This window comes from Lepus europaeus, chromosome 14, assembly GCF_033115175.1.
Source record: "Lepus europaeus isolate LE1 chromosome 14, mLepTim1.pri, whole genome shotgun sequence".
Lineage (NCBI taxonomy): Eukaryota > Metazoa > Chordata > Mammalia > Lagomorpha > Leporidae > Lepus > Lepus europaeus.
In genome coordinates, this window is record NC_084840.1 from 1,689,891 (window position 1) to 1,703,948 (window position 14,058).

Consider the following 14,058-nt stretch of genomic DNA (forward strand, 5'->3'; position numbering starts at 1 on the left):
GAGCAGGAGGGAAGGAGCGGCAGAGAGAGAGAGAGAGCGAGCTTCTGTCTGCTGATTCATTCCCCAGAGAGCTGCAGCCAGGAGCCTGGCACTTCCTCCGGGTCTCCCACGTGGTGCAGGGGCCCCGGCACTCGGGCCATCCTCTGCTGTTTTCCCAGGTGCATTAGCAGGGAGCTGGATCGAAAGTGGAGCAGCCGGGACATGGACTGGTGCTTCATATGGGGTGCCGGTGTCGCAGGCAGGGGCTTAACCGGCTCTGCCAGAGCACTGGCCCTGTGGGCTTTCCTGTGGGTTCCCTGGACGAGCTGTGGAGTTTGTATGAGGATGCTTCAAACACTCTGTGAAAACACAATGAGATCACACGGGTTCCCGTGGCCTCTCTGAGGTGCCCTTGTGTGCTGTGCCCTGTGGGGTCTAAGGTAGAAGCCCGTGGACGTTTCCCCAGCCAGGGGCTCCTGCACCTCAGGTGTCTCGTGAGACCCCTGTTCTGCTGGAGTTGTTCACGCCTCAGCTGCTTTCTTCTTACGGCTCCACCAAACTCGGGGGCCGGAAGTGACACGCAGCACTCTTGGTTTACCTCCTGTCACCGAGGACTGGTGCCCTCGACCCGTGTTCTCGTAGGCCTGGTGTGCCAGCACTGCAGATGGCGGCTTCACCTGGCCACAGCGCTGGCCCTATCAAGCATTTTTCTCTTATTTTTTAGGGTGAGAGGGAGGGAGGGAGAAAAGAGAGAGAGAGAGAGAGAGAGAGAGAGAGAGAGAGAGAGAGAGATCTTCCACCCAGTGGTTTATTCCTCCAATACCCACAACAGCTGGGCTGGGCCAGCCAGCTGAATCCAGGAGCCTGGACTCCATCTACGTCTCACACTTGGGTGGCAGGGTTCCCAGGTGCGTTGGCAGGAAGCTGCACCGGAAGTGGAGGAGCCAGGACTTGACCCAGGCACTTCGGTGTGGGATGTGAGTGTCCCAGGTAGCAGCCTCACTTCATGTCACAATGGCCATCCCAACACTTTTTGTTTTCTTGAGATTTACTTAGAAGGCAGAGAGAGAGAGAGAGAGAGAGAGAGAGAGAGAGAGGTCTTTTATCTGTTGATTCAGTCCCCAAACGGCTGCAAGACCCAGGTCTGGGCCAGGTAAAAGCCCAGAGCCAGGGGCTTCATCCAGGTCTCCCATGTGGTGTGAGAGCCCAAACACGTGGGCCACCTGCTGCTTCCCTGGCTGCAGAGGAGCTGGATGGGGAGTGGGGCAGCTGGGACATGAACTGGTGCCCACGGGGGAGGTGGCATTGCAGGCACTGGCGGACCCTGCGGTGCTGTGATGCGAGGTCTGAATTTCCTTTTGAACATATTCGGTTAACTACTTATGCAGGAATGCTCAGAGTGACTTCTGTAATTATTGAAGTTTCACACAGACGTAAAACAAGCTGTGAGATTTATTTGGAGTTAAATTATTGTTTTCACTTTCGGTGTAGTGATTAGTTGCAACATTTTAAATATATTCTTAGATATACATATTTAATTTTTAAATTATTAATATCTGTAGATAATAAAAAGCAGTGAAACCTTTATAGAAGGGTCAAGAATGAAGAAACAATTATCTTGTGAAATCTCCATATCATTTATTTTTTTAAAGATTTATTTATTTATTATTTGAAAGATAGAGTTAGAGAGGCAGAGAGAGAAAGAGAAAGAGAGAGGTCTTCCATGCACTGGATCACTCCCCAAATGGCTGCAATGGCTGGAGCTGGGCTGATCTGGAGCCAGGGGCTTCTTCCGGGTCTCCCATGCAGGTGCAGGGGCCCAAGGACTTGGGCCATCTTCCGCTGCTTTCCCAGGCCATAGCAGAGAGCTAGATCGGAAGTGGAGCAGCCGGGACTTGAACCGGCACCCATATGGGATTCTGGCACTGCAGGTGGTAGCTTTACCTGCTATGCCACAGCGCCGGCCCCATCACTTATTCTTGATATGAGGCAAGGAGAATTGGGAGGATTTGGCCTGTTTTCTTGGTGATACAAACATTCTGATTTTTGATTGTTGTGGTTACATGGGTGCACGTGTTAATACCCGTTGAACTACCTACTTAAAGTAAGTGATGTTGGTGTCCACAGGCAGGATTGGGGAGCGCAGCTGATGCAGCCCCTGTGGGGTGGTGTGCACTGTGAGGGCAGAGGACGTGGAGGCCGGCGTGGGCTGGCACTGCTCAACTGGGGGTGCTGGTGGGAAAAACAAGGCCCCTAGTGAGCCAGTTCTTGAGCTCACTCGTCAAGGAGAAGCAGAAGTGAGCCCAGCACGTGGAGTTTTGGAAGGGGAATCGGGTGAAATTCCTGCAGAGGGGCTGCGCGGGGGAGTGCTGGAGTGTGGTGCCGGTCAGCAGTCTGGAGGGAGAGGAAGGGTGAGCTTAGGGAGCGTCCAGGCGTCGCCGTGGGGTCCTGACTCCGCATGACTCCACCACGGGGCCTCCTCGGCGCTCGGCTGGGCTTGTGAGGGGCTGCGTCTCCTTTGCTTTCCTCTTCCTTAGGACTGCGTGAGCTCAGCCACGTGGCGGGTGCGGGTGCGGGTGCGGTGCCCAGGGTTCCTTGGGTTCCCTGCTGCAGGGCGTTTAGCTGTGCTGCTGTCTTTGTCATCCTGAACGTCTGCGCTGGGTCAGCCGCCATGCAGGGGACTTGCTGCCTTTGTGCCCTTGTGAGAAGCAGGCGCAGACACGCCGGGAGCCCCCCCCCACCCCCCCCTCCGCGGCAGCAGCACGGATGCGTGGAGAGGGCGAGGCGTGGCCGAGGCCCCTCGTGTGCCTGCAGGAGGAACTGGCGTGTGCTCGCAGTGCGTGCCTTGCGAATGGAGTCACGCCTGCCTGCCCGGGGGCGGGAGGAGGGAGAACGGCTGAGAAGGCGGCTTTGCGTGGCAGTGGGCGCGCCAGCTGCTTGCTGAATTTAAAGGCCGGGGTGATGACGGAGCAGACTGCTCGCATTCTGAGTTTCTTTTCTTCCATGCCGCACGTTTTCCTACAAGGCAACAGGACGGCAAAGACGGCCTGGGGAGTCGCCAGCACGTAGAGGGCTGGGAGGCGCTGGGTCTGTGAGGGAGGGACACGTCATCTTGCTGAGCACACGCTGGGGGCCAGCTGTGCCTGGCACCTTCCTGTCGGCCCTGGAGTGAGGATTCGGAAGGCTGCGGTTAAGACGCGTGCCCCGAGACTCAGCGCCAAGTGGCAGAGTGAGATTGAGTGAAGTCAGCCTCCCTCCAGTTCTATCACCACCCCAGGAGGCTGTGCAGAGAGCAGGCGAGGCGAGTGGGCGCGAGCATTGGGGTGGGCCCTGGGGTGCAGGTCAGGTGCTAACATGTGCTCAGCACCTCCTGCTGTGGTCATGGGGTGCGTGGTGGGCAGTGTCTGTCCTCCCACCCCAGGGCCCTCATTGCCACGGTCCTAGGTTCCCTCGCGGATGGCGAGGACGTCAGAGCCTTCGCTGTGATGAAATGTCGGCGTCGCTGGTAGGAGGTAGAGGGTCGTGTCTCCAGGGCAGCGTCCTGGGCCCGTGTGGTGACCCCTCCGTGTGCACCTGCCTGTCACGTGTGCTCGCCACACCGCTGGCGCTGACTGACATGGTGCTGTCTCAGAGCAGGGCAGGGCCTCTGCCCTGTGCGCCATGTGGGGTCCTTCTCAGCGTCTGGCACACAGTAGGCTCTTGACAAGTACTTGCTGCCTAGAGATGGTGGAGATGGTCTGAGCATGGACCCTGGGGCCACGCGGGCTGTGACCTCGGCGGGTTCCCTCGTCTGCGTGTCGGGTACATGCAGAGGCTCTGGAGGAGGATGAGTTGTGTTGCGTGTGTGACTTAGAGCAGAGCCTCTTGTGTGGTCTGTCGTGTGTGTCCACTTTGACCTTTACCCCAGGGATCCACACGAGGAGGAGGACCGCCGTGGCCCACCTCACACTGCTGAGTTAGACAGAGAAGAGGTTTGTTGTGACCCATGGCGCTGGTCCAAGGTCAAGTGCACACGCATCTGGCAGCAGCCTTCTTGCTGGCAGCATCCCAGGGTGGTGAGAGATGCAGCACACGTGTGTCTCTTGTCCCTCCCTCGCCTGATACAGCCCCCCAGGCCCTTGTCTCAGCCTAGTGGTCCTCCAGGGGCCCTGCCTGCAGCCCCCCCAGCCTCCTGATAGCCTGCGACGGGACAGACCGTGCTGAGGCCCCCCAGGCTCAGAGCGTTACAGACCCTGCAGGGGCTGCTCTGGGCCCTGGCTGCCCGAACTCAAGGTTTCCCTAATTCTGGAAAGCCCCAAATCCTAGGGTCCTTTTTGTTTCTGAATGCCTATGAGACCCAAGAGGCCAGCCCTGCTGGGGTTCCTCCCAGGTGCACTTCACCTTCGGCCCCAGCAGGAAGGCACAGGCTGAGACACAGGTTCTCGGGGTGGCTGTGTGAGCACTGGCCACTGTCCCTGTCCCTCGGCTTCTCCGGCGGTCTCCCGGACGCTGCAGCTACCTGGCCTCGTCTGTCGCGCCCAGGCCTGCACGGAGCCCGGCCCTCCCCATTCCAGATGCCAGCAAAGCCTGGCAGGTTTGCACAGAGAGGAACCCAGTGAACTCTGGTGGCCCGAACTGGAGGAGCAGTTTCTGCTGGGCCTGGGACCTTGGATTTGTGGGAATCCTGGTCCCCGGGAGAAGCTTTCAGCACGTCCCTCCCAACCCCGTTCCCTGAGACGCCTTTGCTCTGTGTGCCCCGCACGCTGGCGGCAGGAGGTAGAGCCGCCCTGCAGGAGGCCTCCCACGTGAGGCAGACAGGAACTCACCCCACGGCCTCTGTGAGGGCCCGGCTACGAGGGGGCCTCGCTGCCTTCCGTCCGCCTGCGGCTATAGCACACGGTGTGCCGGGCGAGGGCCAGGGCTGACCCCTTCGACACAGAGATGGAGAGGAGGCACGAGCCAGCAGCGGTGGCTTAGGGGGCCCGTGTCAGCCGGAATGCCGCCCGCCCGGTGCCCTTGCACACTGCTGTGCCTGGGGGTCGAGCAGTCTTTTCATCTGGGGGACAAACCCCAGCAGGGCCGTGTCACAGAGCAAGCTGTGGGGCTGGCCTCTTGGGTCTCATAGGAGAAACGAGTGACCAGCGATCCCCTGCTTGCCCTCCCTGTGTCTCGCGTCCAGTGTGTGCCCCATGAAGCCTGGTACCTGTGACATCTGGTCGGGCTGCGTCCTGGGCTCACCTCCATGTGACCAGCTGAATAAGTAATACTAAGTCAGCCGCAGTTCGGACTCCCCAGCCCGACGTGGGTGCTTCAGTCACCACCTGGCCTCAGGAACCCTGGGGTGGGAATCCCAGGAGACTCAAAAGACGGAGGGGCCGGTGCTGTGGGGTAGCGAGGAGAGCTGTCTCCTGCAGCGCCGGCATCCTGTAGGGGTGATGGCTGAAATCCTGGCTGCTCCACTTCCGCTCTAGCTCTCTGCTATGGTCTGGGAAAGCAGTGGAGGATGGCCTAAGTCCTTGGGCCCCTGCACCAGTGTGGGAGACTGGAAAGAAGCCCCTGGCTCCTGGCTTTGGATTGGCACAGCTCCGGCTGATGTAGCCAACTAGGGAGGGAACCAGTGGATGGAAGACACCCCCCCCTCCCCCCCTGCCTTTTCTTCTCTCTCTGTGTAACTCTGACTTTCAAATAAATAAAAAAAGCCAGGACTCCACGTGGGAGTCCAGGAGTATTCACACTGCTGACAGCCCGGCCGCAAAGGAGGCAGGGGCACCTGGTCACGCAGGACTTGCCGGGAAGGTGTGGCCACCCGAGAGCAAGTGGGCCCTGGAGGGCAGGGCACATGGTGTGCCCTGTTTCTGAAGGGAGGCAGGACTGCGAGGAAGCAGGCATCGCAGCGTCGCCGGCAGATGCCCCGTCCGGCACGCCTGAGAACTCGGGCTGAGAGCCGAGAAGACACGGAGAGAATACGGCCAAACCGTGGCGCCTTGTGTTTCGGGAACACTGCAGGATTCCCGAGGGGCAGCGCGTTTTCAGTATCTCACCTCCTCGTGAGGTCTCTGCACACCGCAGACACAAAGTGACGGTCATTGTGGAACCAGGGGACCTTTCCGGGGCCGTGTACTGGGAAGGCTGTCACTTGTCACCTGTGCCGTGTGCTGCGTCTGCCGTGGCCTCCCTCTGAGTTGCTTTTGGCTGCAGAAGCTTCCGTGGCATTTTGTCATCTCTCAGTTTCTTCTTCTTCAGCGGAATTACCCAGAATGCTCGAGAGTGCTGTGCCTTGGTTAACTTGATTTCTGCATTTGTTCATTAGCAGTCGCGCACAGCCAGAGTAAGGCATTTAATTGATGTTTGTGCAATGGACGGTTGACTGAGAGATGTGAAAGCCCATTCTCTGGTTCACAAAGTTCAGGTTCCTGTCAAACATGGACAGAATCTAAGAATGCAGGCAGCACGAGGGAAGCACCATGGATTTGGATCTAAAGAGGGGTGCTTTGAACACGGTTCTGGTATTTCCTGGCTCTGTCGCCCTGGGTAGGAGTTACCCCCCAAATCTGAGTCCTGGCTCCCTGCACAGTCCCCGGCACGGGGGCCCCAGTATGGTTCCCGTCAACACCCTGCTGCGACCACGGAACCCGTTGGTGTACCGGAAGTGCTAGGAAGTAAGCTGCTGGCGTCTGTGCGTCCAGCCGGTGGTGCCGTGGACACGGTCACGTATGTTTGTGCTTTTCTGTCTTTCATACTTGTAAAACTTAGATGCGTAGCAACAAAAGGGTTAAATAAAGCGCAGGTGTCATTTCTAGAGGCGACATCTGCCAAGGGTGAATTCCTGCCCCAGCGAAGTAGAGCAGTGCGCTGGGCTGGGGACACTGCGTTACGTTGGCTGGAAGACTGGTGGACGTGGCTGTCACACCCCTGCTTTCTGGGAGTAGGGTTAAAAGAAAGGCGTCCCGTGTGTGATGAAGGTGATGGGGTGGAATCGAGGGCTTACGAGGGCAGCGTGAAGGCTGTTTTATCTGAATCGGGAGCAAAAGAAAAGCCGAGTGTGACTAACACTGCTTAGGAGTAGGTGGTGCCCTGCCAAACGGAGAGTGAGGAGGGGGTGGAGCACCCCACATGGGACGGGAGAGGAGTGTACACTGAGGCCAGAACGGGCGGAGTGGAGGGTCGCAGGCAGGAGGTGGGGGGACAGGAGATGTGGAAGCAGGGCGGGCTTCCGGTCACGAGAGGCCGTGTGAGCTTTGTGCTCCAGCAGAGCTGGGTCCCCCGAGGCACTGCCGCAGGAGCCACACTTGCTTTCGTACTCTTGTTTAATTTTTTTAAAAAATTTATTTATTTTATTATTTGAAAGGCAGAGTTACACACAGAGAGGAAGAGACAGAGAGGATCCTCCATCCGCTAGTTCATTCCCCAAGTGGCCGCAGTGGCTGAGCTGGGCTGGTCCAGAGCCAGGAGCCTCCTCCAGGTCTCCCACGTGGGTGCAGGGGCCCGGGCACCCAGGCCATCCTCTGCTGCTTTCCCAGGCGCACCAGCAGGGGCCCCGATTGGAAGTGGAGCAACTGGGACCTAAGCTGGCGGCCCTATGGGATGCGGGCACCACAGGCGGTGGCCTCACCCGCTGTGCCCCGGCATCGGCCCCAGCTCTGTGCCCAGGAGACCAAGGCGCCATCTGTCAGTGCTGGAATGCAGTGGAGACCACTCCAGTGAATGAAGTAGCGTGGAAGTTCGGTCTCCTGCACGTTCAGCCTGCTGACTTCCACAGCTGGGCCGCAGCTGGCCTGAGCCCAGGGCGCCCGTTCTGCCTCCCTCAACAGAAGAGGTTGGGAGTGGCTTCCAGAGCCGGGCTGGAAGGAGCCTCGTCGTGACGAGTCCGTGAGGGTGCTGCCCTGACTGCTGCTGGCGTATCTCACGGATCACACTTGTGTCCTTGATCTTGAGGTTAACCAGGAGCAGAGAGTTGTATAATCTTTTGACAAAACCAGTGGTGGTTACCCTTGACCCTATGAGCTGGAGTGAATTGGGTTTGGAGAGGGTGGACGCGGGTGTGAGCGGAGACGGAGCACGCGTGTGTCCTGGTGCCGGCGGAGCGAGCCCGGCCATCTCCTGCGCTTCCTCGGGGAGGGAGTTGACAGGAAAGTGGATGAGCCCAGAGTGAGGGCGCCACACTTCCCAGCTGCTGCTCCCAGGACGGGTCTCGGCAGGCACCCTGCAGACTGTGACACAGTTCCTGGCCGCTCTCTTTCCTCGGGAGTGTCCTGTTGATCCTCACTTGAGTTCTTCCTGATGGCAGCCCCGCCCCGCCGAGGCAGCCAGAGCTCCACGTGGAAGTGGATGCTTGAGGGCACCCGTGTTCCCAGTGTGCTCTGTGTGCCCACGAACGTCTCCAGGCTGCAGCTCGGAGCGGCGTTTTTCCTCGAGTTGTCCTTTTCCCCTCTTATTTAATGTGATCAGCAGGTCAAAGCAGGATCCATTTATTTTTGGCTCAGTGTCCAGCCCGGTCTTGACTCCTAGCTGCCTGTGTGCGGCCCTGTTCTCAGAGGTCCAGCCCGGTCTTGACTCCTAGCTGCCTGTGTGCGGCCGTGTTCTCAGAGGCAGATCTGAGCAGGCGCTGTTGTAAGGGGCGCCGCCTGCTCTCTGCTGCCGGAGCTTGTGTTGAGTTCCTGGCAGAGAAAGGGGGTAGGGGTCCCGCGCTGTAGGACAGAGAAGAGGGTGACATTCAGAGAGGAGGGGTCTCCCTGGCTGCTCAGTGAGAAGGCTGTGGGCTGTTGGGGAAAATGATGCCATGTATACGCATACTTTTGTCTTTGAGGGCTGGGGGCACCCCACTTTGTACTGTACGGTCCTGTCCTTTTGGGAGCACACGGGGCAACTCTGGGGTACTTGGCTGAAAGAACGTTGGAAGCATGGAAAGTCCAGGATGACATGGGCGTGGCGTGGGACCTGACCACGCCCCAGCCTCTGTGCTCGGACTGGAGGACGGTGTCAGCATTGCAGCCCACGCCAGGGTCTGGATGAAGGCACACGTGGTGCTCGGCCTCGCAGAGCCCAGTGCTAACTTCTTTCCCAGGTCTTTACCAAATTCGGCGGGACTTTCAGGGCACTAGCTGTGTCTTTCCCCGAGGACTGGATTCAGAGTTCCTGTGCAGGCAAGAGGACAGTGCAGGTGCAGCAGTTCGGGAAGACACTGGCCTGTTCTCCCTGGCAGAGCCGCACCTGGGACCTGTCCAACCCGGGCCTCCTGTGACTCTCACCTCAGTCTTTACGGGAGCACTTCCCAGGTGGCTGGGAAGACAGAGGAGGGGAGACGGCCTGCTCCCCGTGGACAGACACCTGGGAGGGAGGGGAGGCGGCCTGCCCCCTGTGGACAGACACCTGGGAGGGAGGGGAGACGGCCTGCTCCCCGTGGACAGACACCTGGGAGGGAGGGGAGGCGGCCTGCCCCCTGTGGACAGACACCTGGGAGGGAGGGGAGACGGCCTGCCCCCTGTGGACAGACACCTGGGAGGGAGGGGAGACGGCCTGCCCCCCGTGGACAGACACCTGGGAGGGAGGGGAGACGGCCTGCTCCCCGTGGACAGACACCTGGGAGGGAGGGGAGACGGCCTGCCCCCCTGTGGACAGACACCTGGGAGGGAGGGGAGACGGCCTGCCCCCCGTGGACAGACACCTGGGAGGGAGGGGAGGCGGCCTGCCCCCTGTGGACAGACACCTGGGAGGGAGGGGAGACGGCCTGCCCCCTGTGGACAGACACCTGTGAGGGAGGGGAGACGGCCTGCCCCCGTGGACAGACACCTGGGAGGGAGGGGAGATGGCCTGCCCCCCGTGGACAGACACCTGCTCCCCCGTGGACAGACACCTGGGAGGGAGGGGAGACGGCCTGCCCCCCGTGGACAGACACCTGGGAGGGAGGGGAGACGGCCTGCCCCCCGTGGACAGACACCTGGGAGGGAGGGGAGACGGCCTGCCCCCCGTGGACAGACACTTGGGAGGGAGGGGAGGCGGCCTGCTCCCCCGTGGACAGACACCTGTGAGGGAGGGGAGACGGCCTGCTCCCCGTGGACAGACACCTGGGAGGGAGGGGAGACGGCCTGCCCCCTGTGGACAGACACCTGGGAGGGAGGGGAGACGGCCTGCCCCCCGTGGACAGACACCTGGGAGGGAGGGGAGACGGCCTGCCCCCCTGTGGACAGACACCTGGGAGGGAGGGGAGACGGCCTGCCCCCCGTGGACAGACACCTGGGAGGGAGGGGAGACGGCCTGCCCCCGTGGACAGACACCTGTGAGGGAGGGGAGGCGGCCTGCCCCCCGTGGACAGACACCCATGGACAGACACCCATGGACAGACACCCGTGGACAGACACCTGCCCATCATCCAGGATCAGGCGTGAGAGACCTGATTTGTACTTGTAGCGCTGTGGCCTCAGAGGTCTCAGAGCAGCAGAAGCGGCCAGGTTTGGAGGTGAGCGTGTGATCCGGGTCGGGGTCTGAGGTGGTCCCGAAGCTAATTCTGGGTTGGGGGAGTGTGTCCATGTCAGGTCCTCGAAGGCCACCTGGTGGTCAGGCCTTGGTCGCGTTTGGGGGTTGTGCTAGAACTGTGGAATCAAGGACGTAGGCTGCGATGTGCAGAAAGCGCTGGTGGGTGACCAGGTGTCAGTGTCGAACTGCAGAGCCTCCAGCGTGGCGTGTGGGCGAAGGAGGCCGAGAGAAGCAGGCAGGTGAAGAGCTGCCTGTTCGTGGGGGAGCACGTCGGCTCTGGTGGCCGCTGGCGTGCTGATTGGCTTAGTTCTCCTGTGGAACACGTGGCTGTCGGTCTGGGGTTCGGCAGGACTCGTTGTTCCTCTCGGGCACTGGAGCGGGCAGAGCTTTTGGAACGTGCTGGGTGACGTCATTTTCCTCGAGGAGCCGTGTTGGTGGCAGAATGGCTTCGTGGTCGTTGTGGGGCTTTCTTGTGCAGAAGAGGTGGGTTGACTCTGAGGCCAGCGACTGCCCTGGCGGCCATGTGGATCCCTGAGACTCTCTGTGGTATTCCTGATTACTTGGAAGCAAATACCAGGTGATGTAATTTTAATGTTTCTGATATGCATTATGTCTGCTTTTTTTTTTAAGTTTTATTTTTCTTCTTGAAAGTCAGAATTACAGAGAGGCAGAGAGAGAGAGAGAGACAGAGAGAAAGTCTTCCATCTACTGTTTCGCTCCTCAAATGGCCACGATGGCTGGAGCTGGGCTGATAGAAGCTAGGAGCTTCTTCTGGGTCTCCCACACAGGCGCAGGGGCCCAAGGGTCTTGGCCGTCCTCCACTGCTTTCCCAGGCCATAGCAGAGAGTTGAAATCTGAAGTGGAGCAGGCAGGACTTGGACTGGCGTCTGTGTGGGCGGTCTGCACTGTCGGCAGCGGCTGTACCTGCTGCCCCCCAGCGCCGGCCCTGTCAGTTCTTCAGGAGCCAGACACACCCAGACACATCGATTTTACTTGGTTGTAGCCTCCTTTGTCACCAGAGGCCTCCCTCCGTCTTTGAAACAGCTGTTTGGGATGAGGGCTACAGGCTGTGGACAGGAAACAGATCCAAGCTGATTGGCCCTCAGGGCAAGCAGACTCCTGACCTTGGCCTTGTCAGCCCCATGCTGCTGCCCTGAGGGGTGGCCACTTCTCTGAAGAGGCCCTGGTGTTTGGAAGGGATCCAGAGGGCCTCTGCTTCCCCTCTGCCCCAGTAGTGGATGCTGGGTGGGGTGTGGGCAGTGGGACGCGTGGCCTGGAGCCCCGTTAGGCAGAACACCGTGTTCACATCGTGCCAACTCGCTAGGACGCATGTGCAGCCCAGGGCCTCCGCGTGTGTCATGGAGTTGTGCAGCAGGCGGCACCTTCAGCACGGGCCTCTCCGAGTCTGTCTTGCCTCGCCTCCTGCCACTCTCTGTTCCCTGCGCCAGCCCTGGTGCAGGAAGGAAGCTGCACTTCGAGGCTGGACGCCAGGCCCCAGGCCCCGGAGGACAAAGGCGTCGCGGTGCCCCAGCCTGTCCTCCGCGGCGGCTGTGCGTCCCCACGCTCGCGGGACGTTTCCTGCTGGGACTCTTTGCTTCCCTCTTTGGCCGCACGGCCAGCTGCTGCGGAGCACGCTCGCGGGAGCTCTGCAGAGGGGTGCTCGCTGCTTCCTGGTGTTTTCAGTACTGAGGTGCCGACAGGCCCAGGGCTGACCGCTCCTCTGCCACCTGCCGTTCTGCTGCGCTCACCCCAGCCGCTTGGCTCACAGGCAGCCACTGCCACCCCTTCCTGGGGCCCTTGCCGAAGAGCAGGTGAGCATAAGCCTGGCCGTGTGCACGCACCCACCTGCACCCCTGAAGTCTGCTGACACGCAGGGGGCACACTGGATGTGCCATGTCGGGCTTCCCACACCGACACAGGCCCATCTGACCCCTGACCACTACATAGTGATTTATACTATGGATGTACCATTTTATTTAGGCAGTCCATGGACTAGTGGACATTTTGATGTATTTTTAAATTTATTTATATATTTGAAAGGTGGAGAGAGAGAGATGTATCCTCTGGTTTATTCCCTAAATCCTGCAACAGCTGGGTCTGGGCCAGGCCAAAGCCAGGAGCCAGGAACTCCATCCTGGTCTCCCACATGGGTGACTCGGTCCAAGCACTTGGGCCATCATCTGCTGCCTTCCCAGGCACATTAGTGGGGAGCTGGGTCAGAAGTGGAGCAGCTGGGACTTGAACTGGCACTGTGATAGGGGGTGCTGGCACTACTGGTAGCTGCTCAGACCGCGGTGCCGACCCCGATGTGTTTCTAAAACCCTGACAGAGAATGCTCCAGTGACCATCCTGATGTGTGTGTGCCATTGAAATGCTCCACACCTGGCCGTGTGGTAGATTCCTAATAGGGACGTTACTTTTTGAAAGGGAGTGTGTGTATGTGTGTGTGTATGTGAAGATGTATTTATTTATTGAACGTCAGAGTTACACAGAGAGGGGAGAGGGAGAGGGAGAGGGAGAGGGAGAGGGAGAGGGAGAAAGGTCTTACATCTGCTGGTTCACTCTCTAATTGGCCAGAGTTGTGCCGATCTGAAGCCAGGAGCCAGGAGCTTCTTCCAGGTTTCCCACAAGGGTGAGAGGCCAAGGACTTGGGCCATCTTCTCCTGCTTTCCCAGGCCACAGCAGAGAGCTGGATCGAAAGTGGAGCAGCCAAGTCTCGAACCAGCGCCTGTGTTGGATGCTGGTGCTTCAGGCCAGGGCATTAACCTGCTGCGCCACAGCGCTGGCCCCAGCAATGTGTGTTTTTAATATTGATAGGTATTGCCAAGTTATGCTCTGAAGATGTTACACCCAATTGCATGCTCAGAAGCATAAGCATGGGCTGAGGAAGCTGCTCCTGCGGACTCGGGTTCTGTTCCTAAAGTGCCGTCTGTGTTTCTGCTTCTGGGTGCCTGGTCCATACATAAAGGAGCGCCCAAATCTCCCCCGCCCCGACCCACCCCAAGGGCCTTTCCTGCTCTGACACCAGTCAGAGCTGCTTCCCTACCCCTTAAAGTCAGCGTTCAGGGGCTGGCCTGGTGGTGCAGCCGGGTGAGCAGCTGCTTGCCGTGCCGGCATCCCAGATTGGAGTGCTTTTTCCAGACTCAGCTCCTCCGCTTCCAGTCCAGCTTCCTGCCAGCGTGCCTGGGGAGAAAGCAGGCGATGGCCCAAGTGCTGGGTCCCTGCCACCCACACGGGAGTTTCTGGCTCCTGGTTTGGTCTGGCCCAGACGGGGCTGTTGCAGGCATTTGGGGAGTGAACCAGCAGATGGAAGGGCTGTCTTTTTCTGTTTCTCCTTTTCTCTCTGTTGCTCTGCCTTCCAAGTAAACGGATCTTTAAGAAAGGGGTTAGTGGGCCAGGAAGGATGTGGGTCCAGGTGAGGACTGTCCGCTGATGGTCCTCTGTCCCCAGAGCCCTCCCACGGGGATGCCAGGGCTCCAGTTCCAGGAGACAGGGCTTGACCGTTCCATCGCAACCCAGACAGGTGGGATTTGGGAGGCTGTCACCAGCCTCGTGCCTTCACAGACCTCCATGGCATCTGTGAGGCAGACAGGGAGGAGGAGGGATGACTTAGCACGGGGGAGCCTT

General features: G+C 59.5%; 1 protein-coding gene across 2 annotated transcripts in view; it reads left to right on the forward strand.

Annotated features, from left to right (window-relative positions):
* RGL1 (ral guanine nucleotide dissociation stimulator like 1) overlaps positions 1-14,058 on the forward strand; it is a 209,908-nt gene that overhangs the window by 81,684 nt on the left and 114,166 nt on the right. The window lies entirely within an intron of this gene.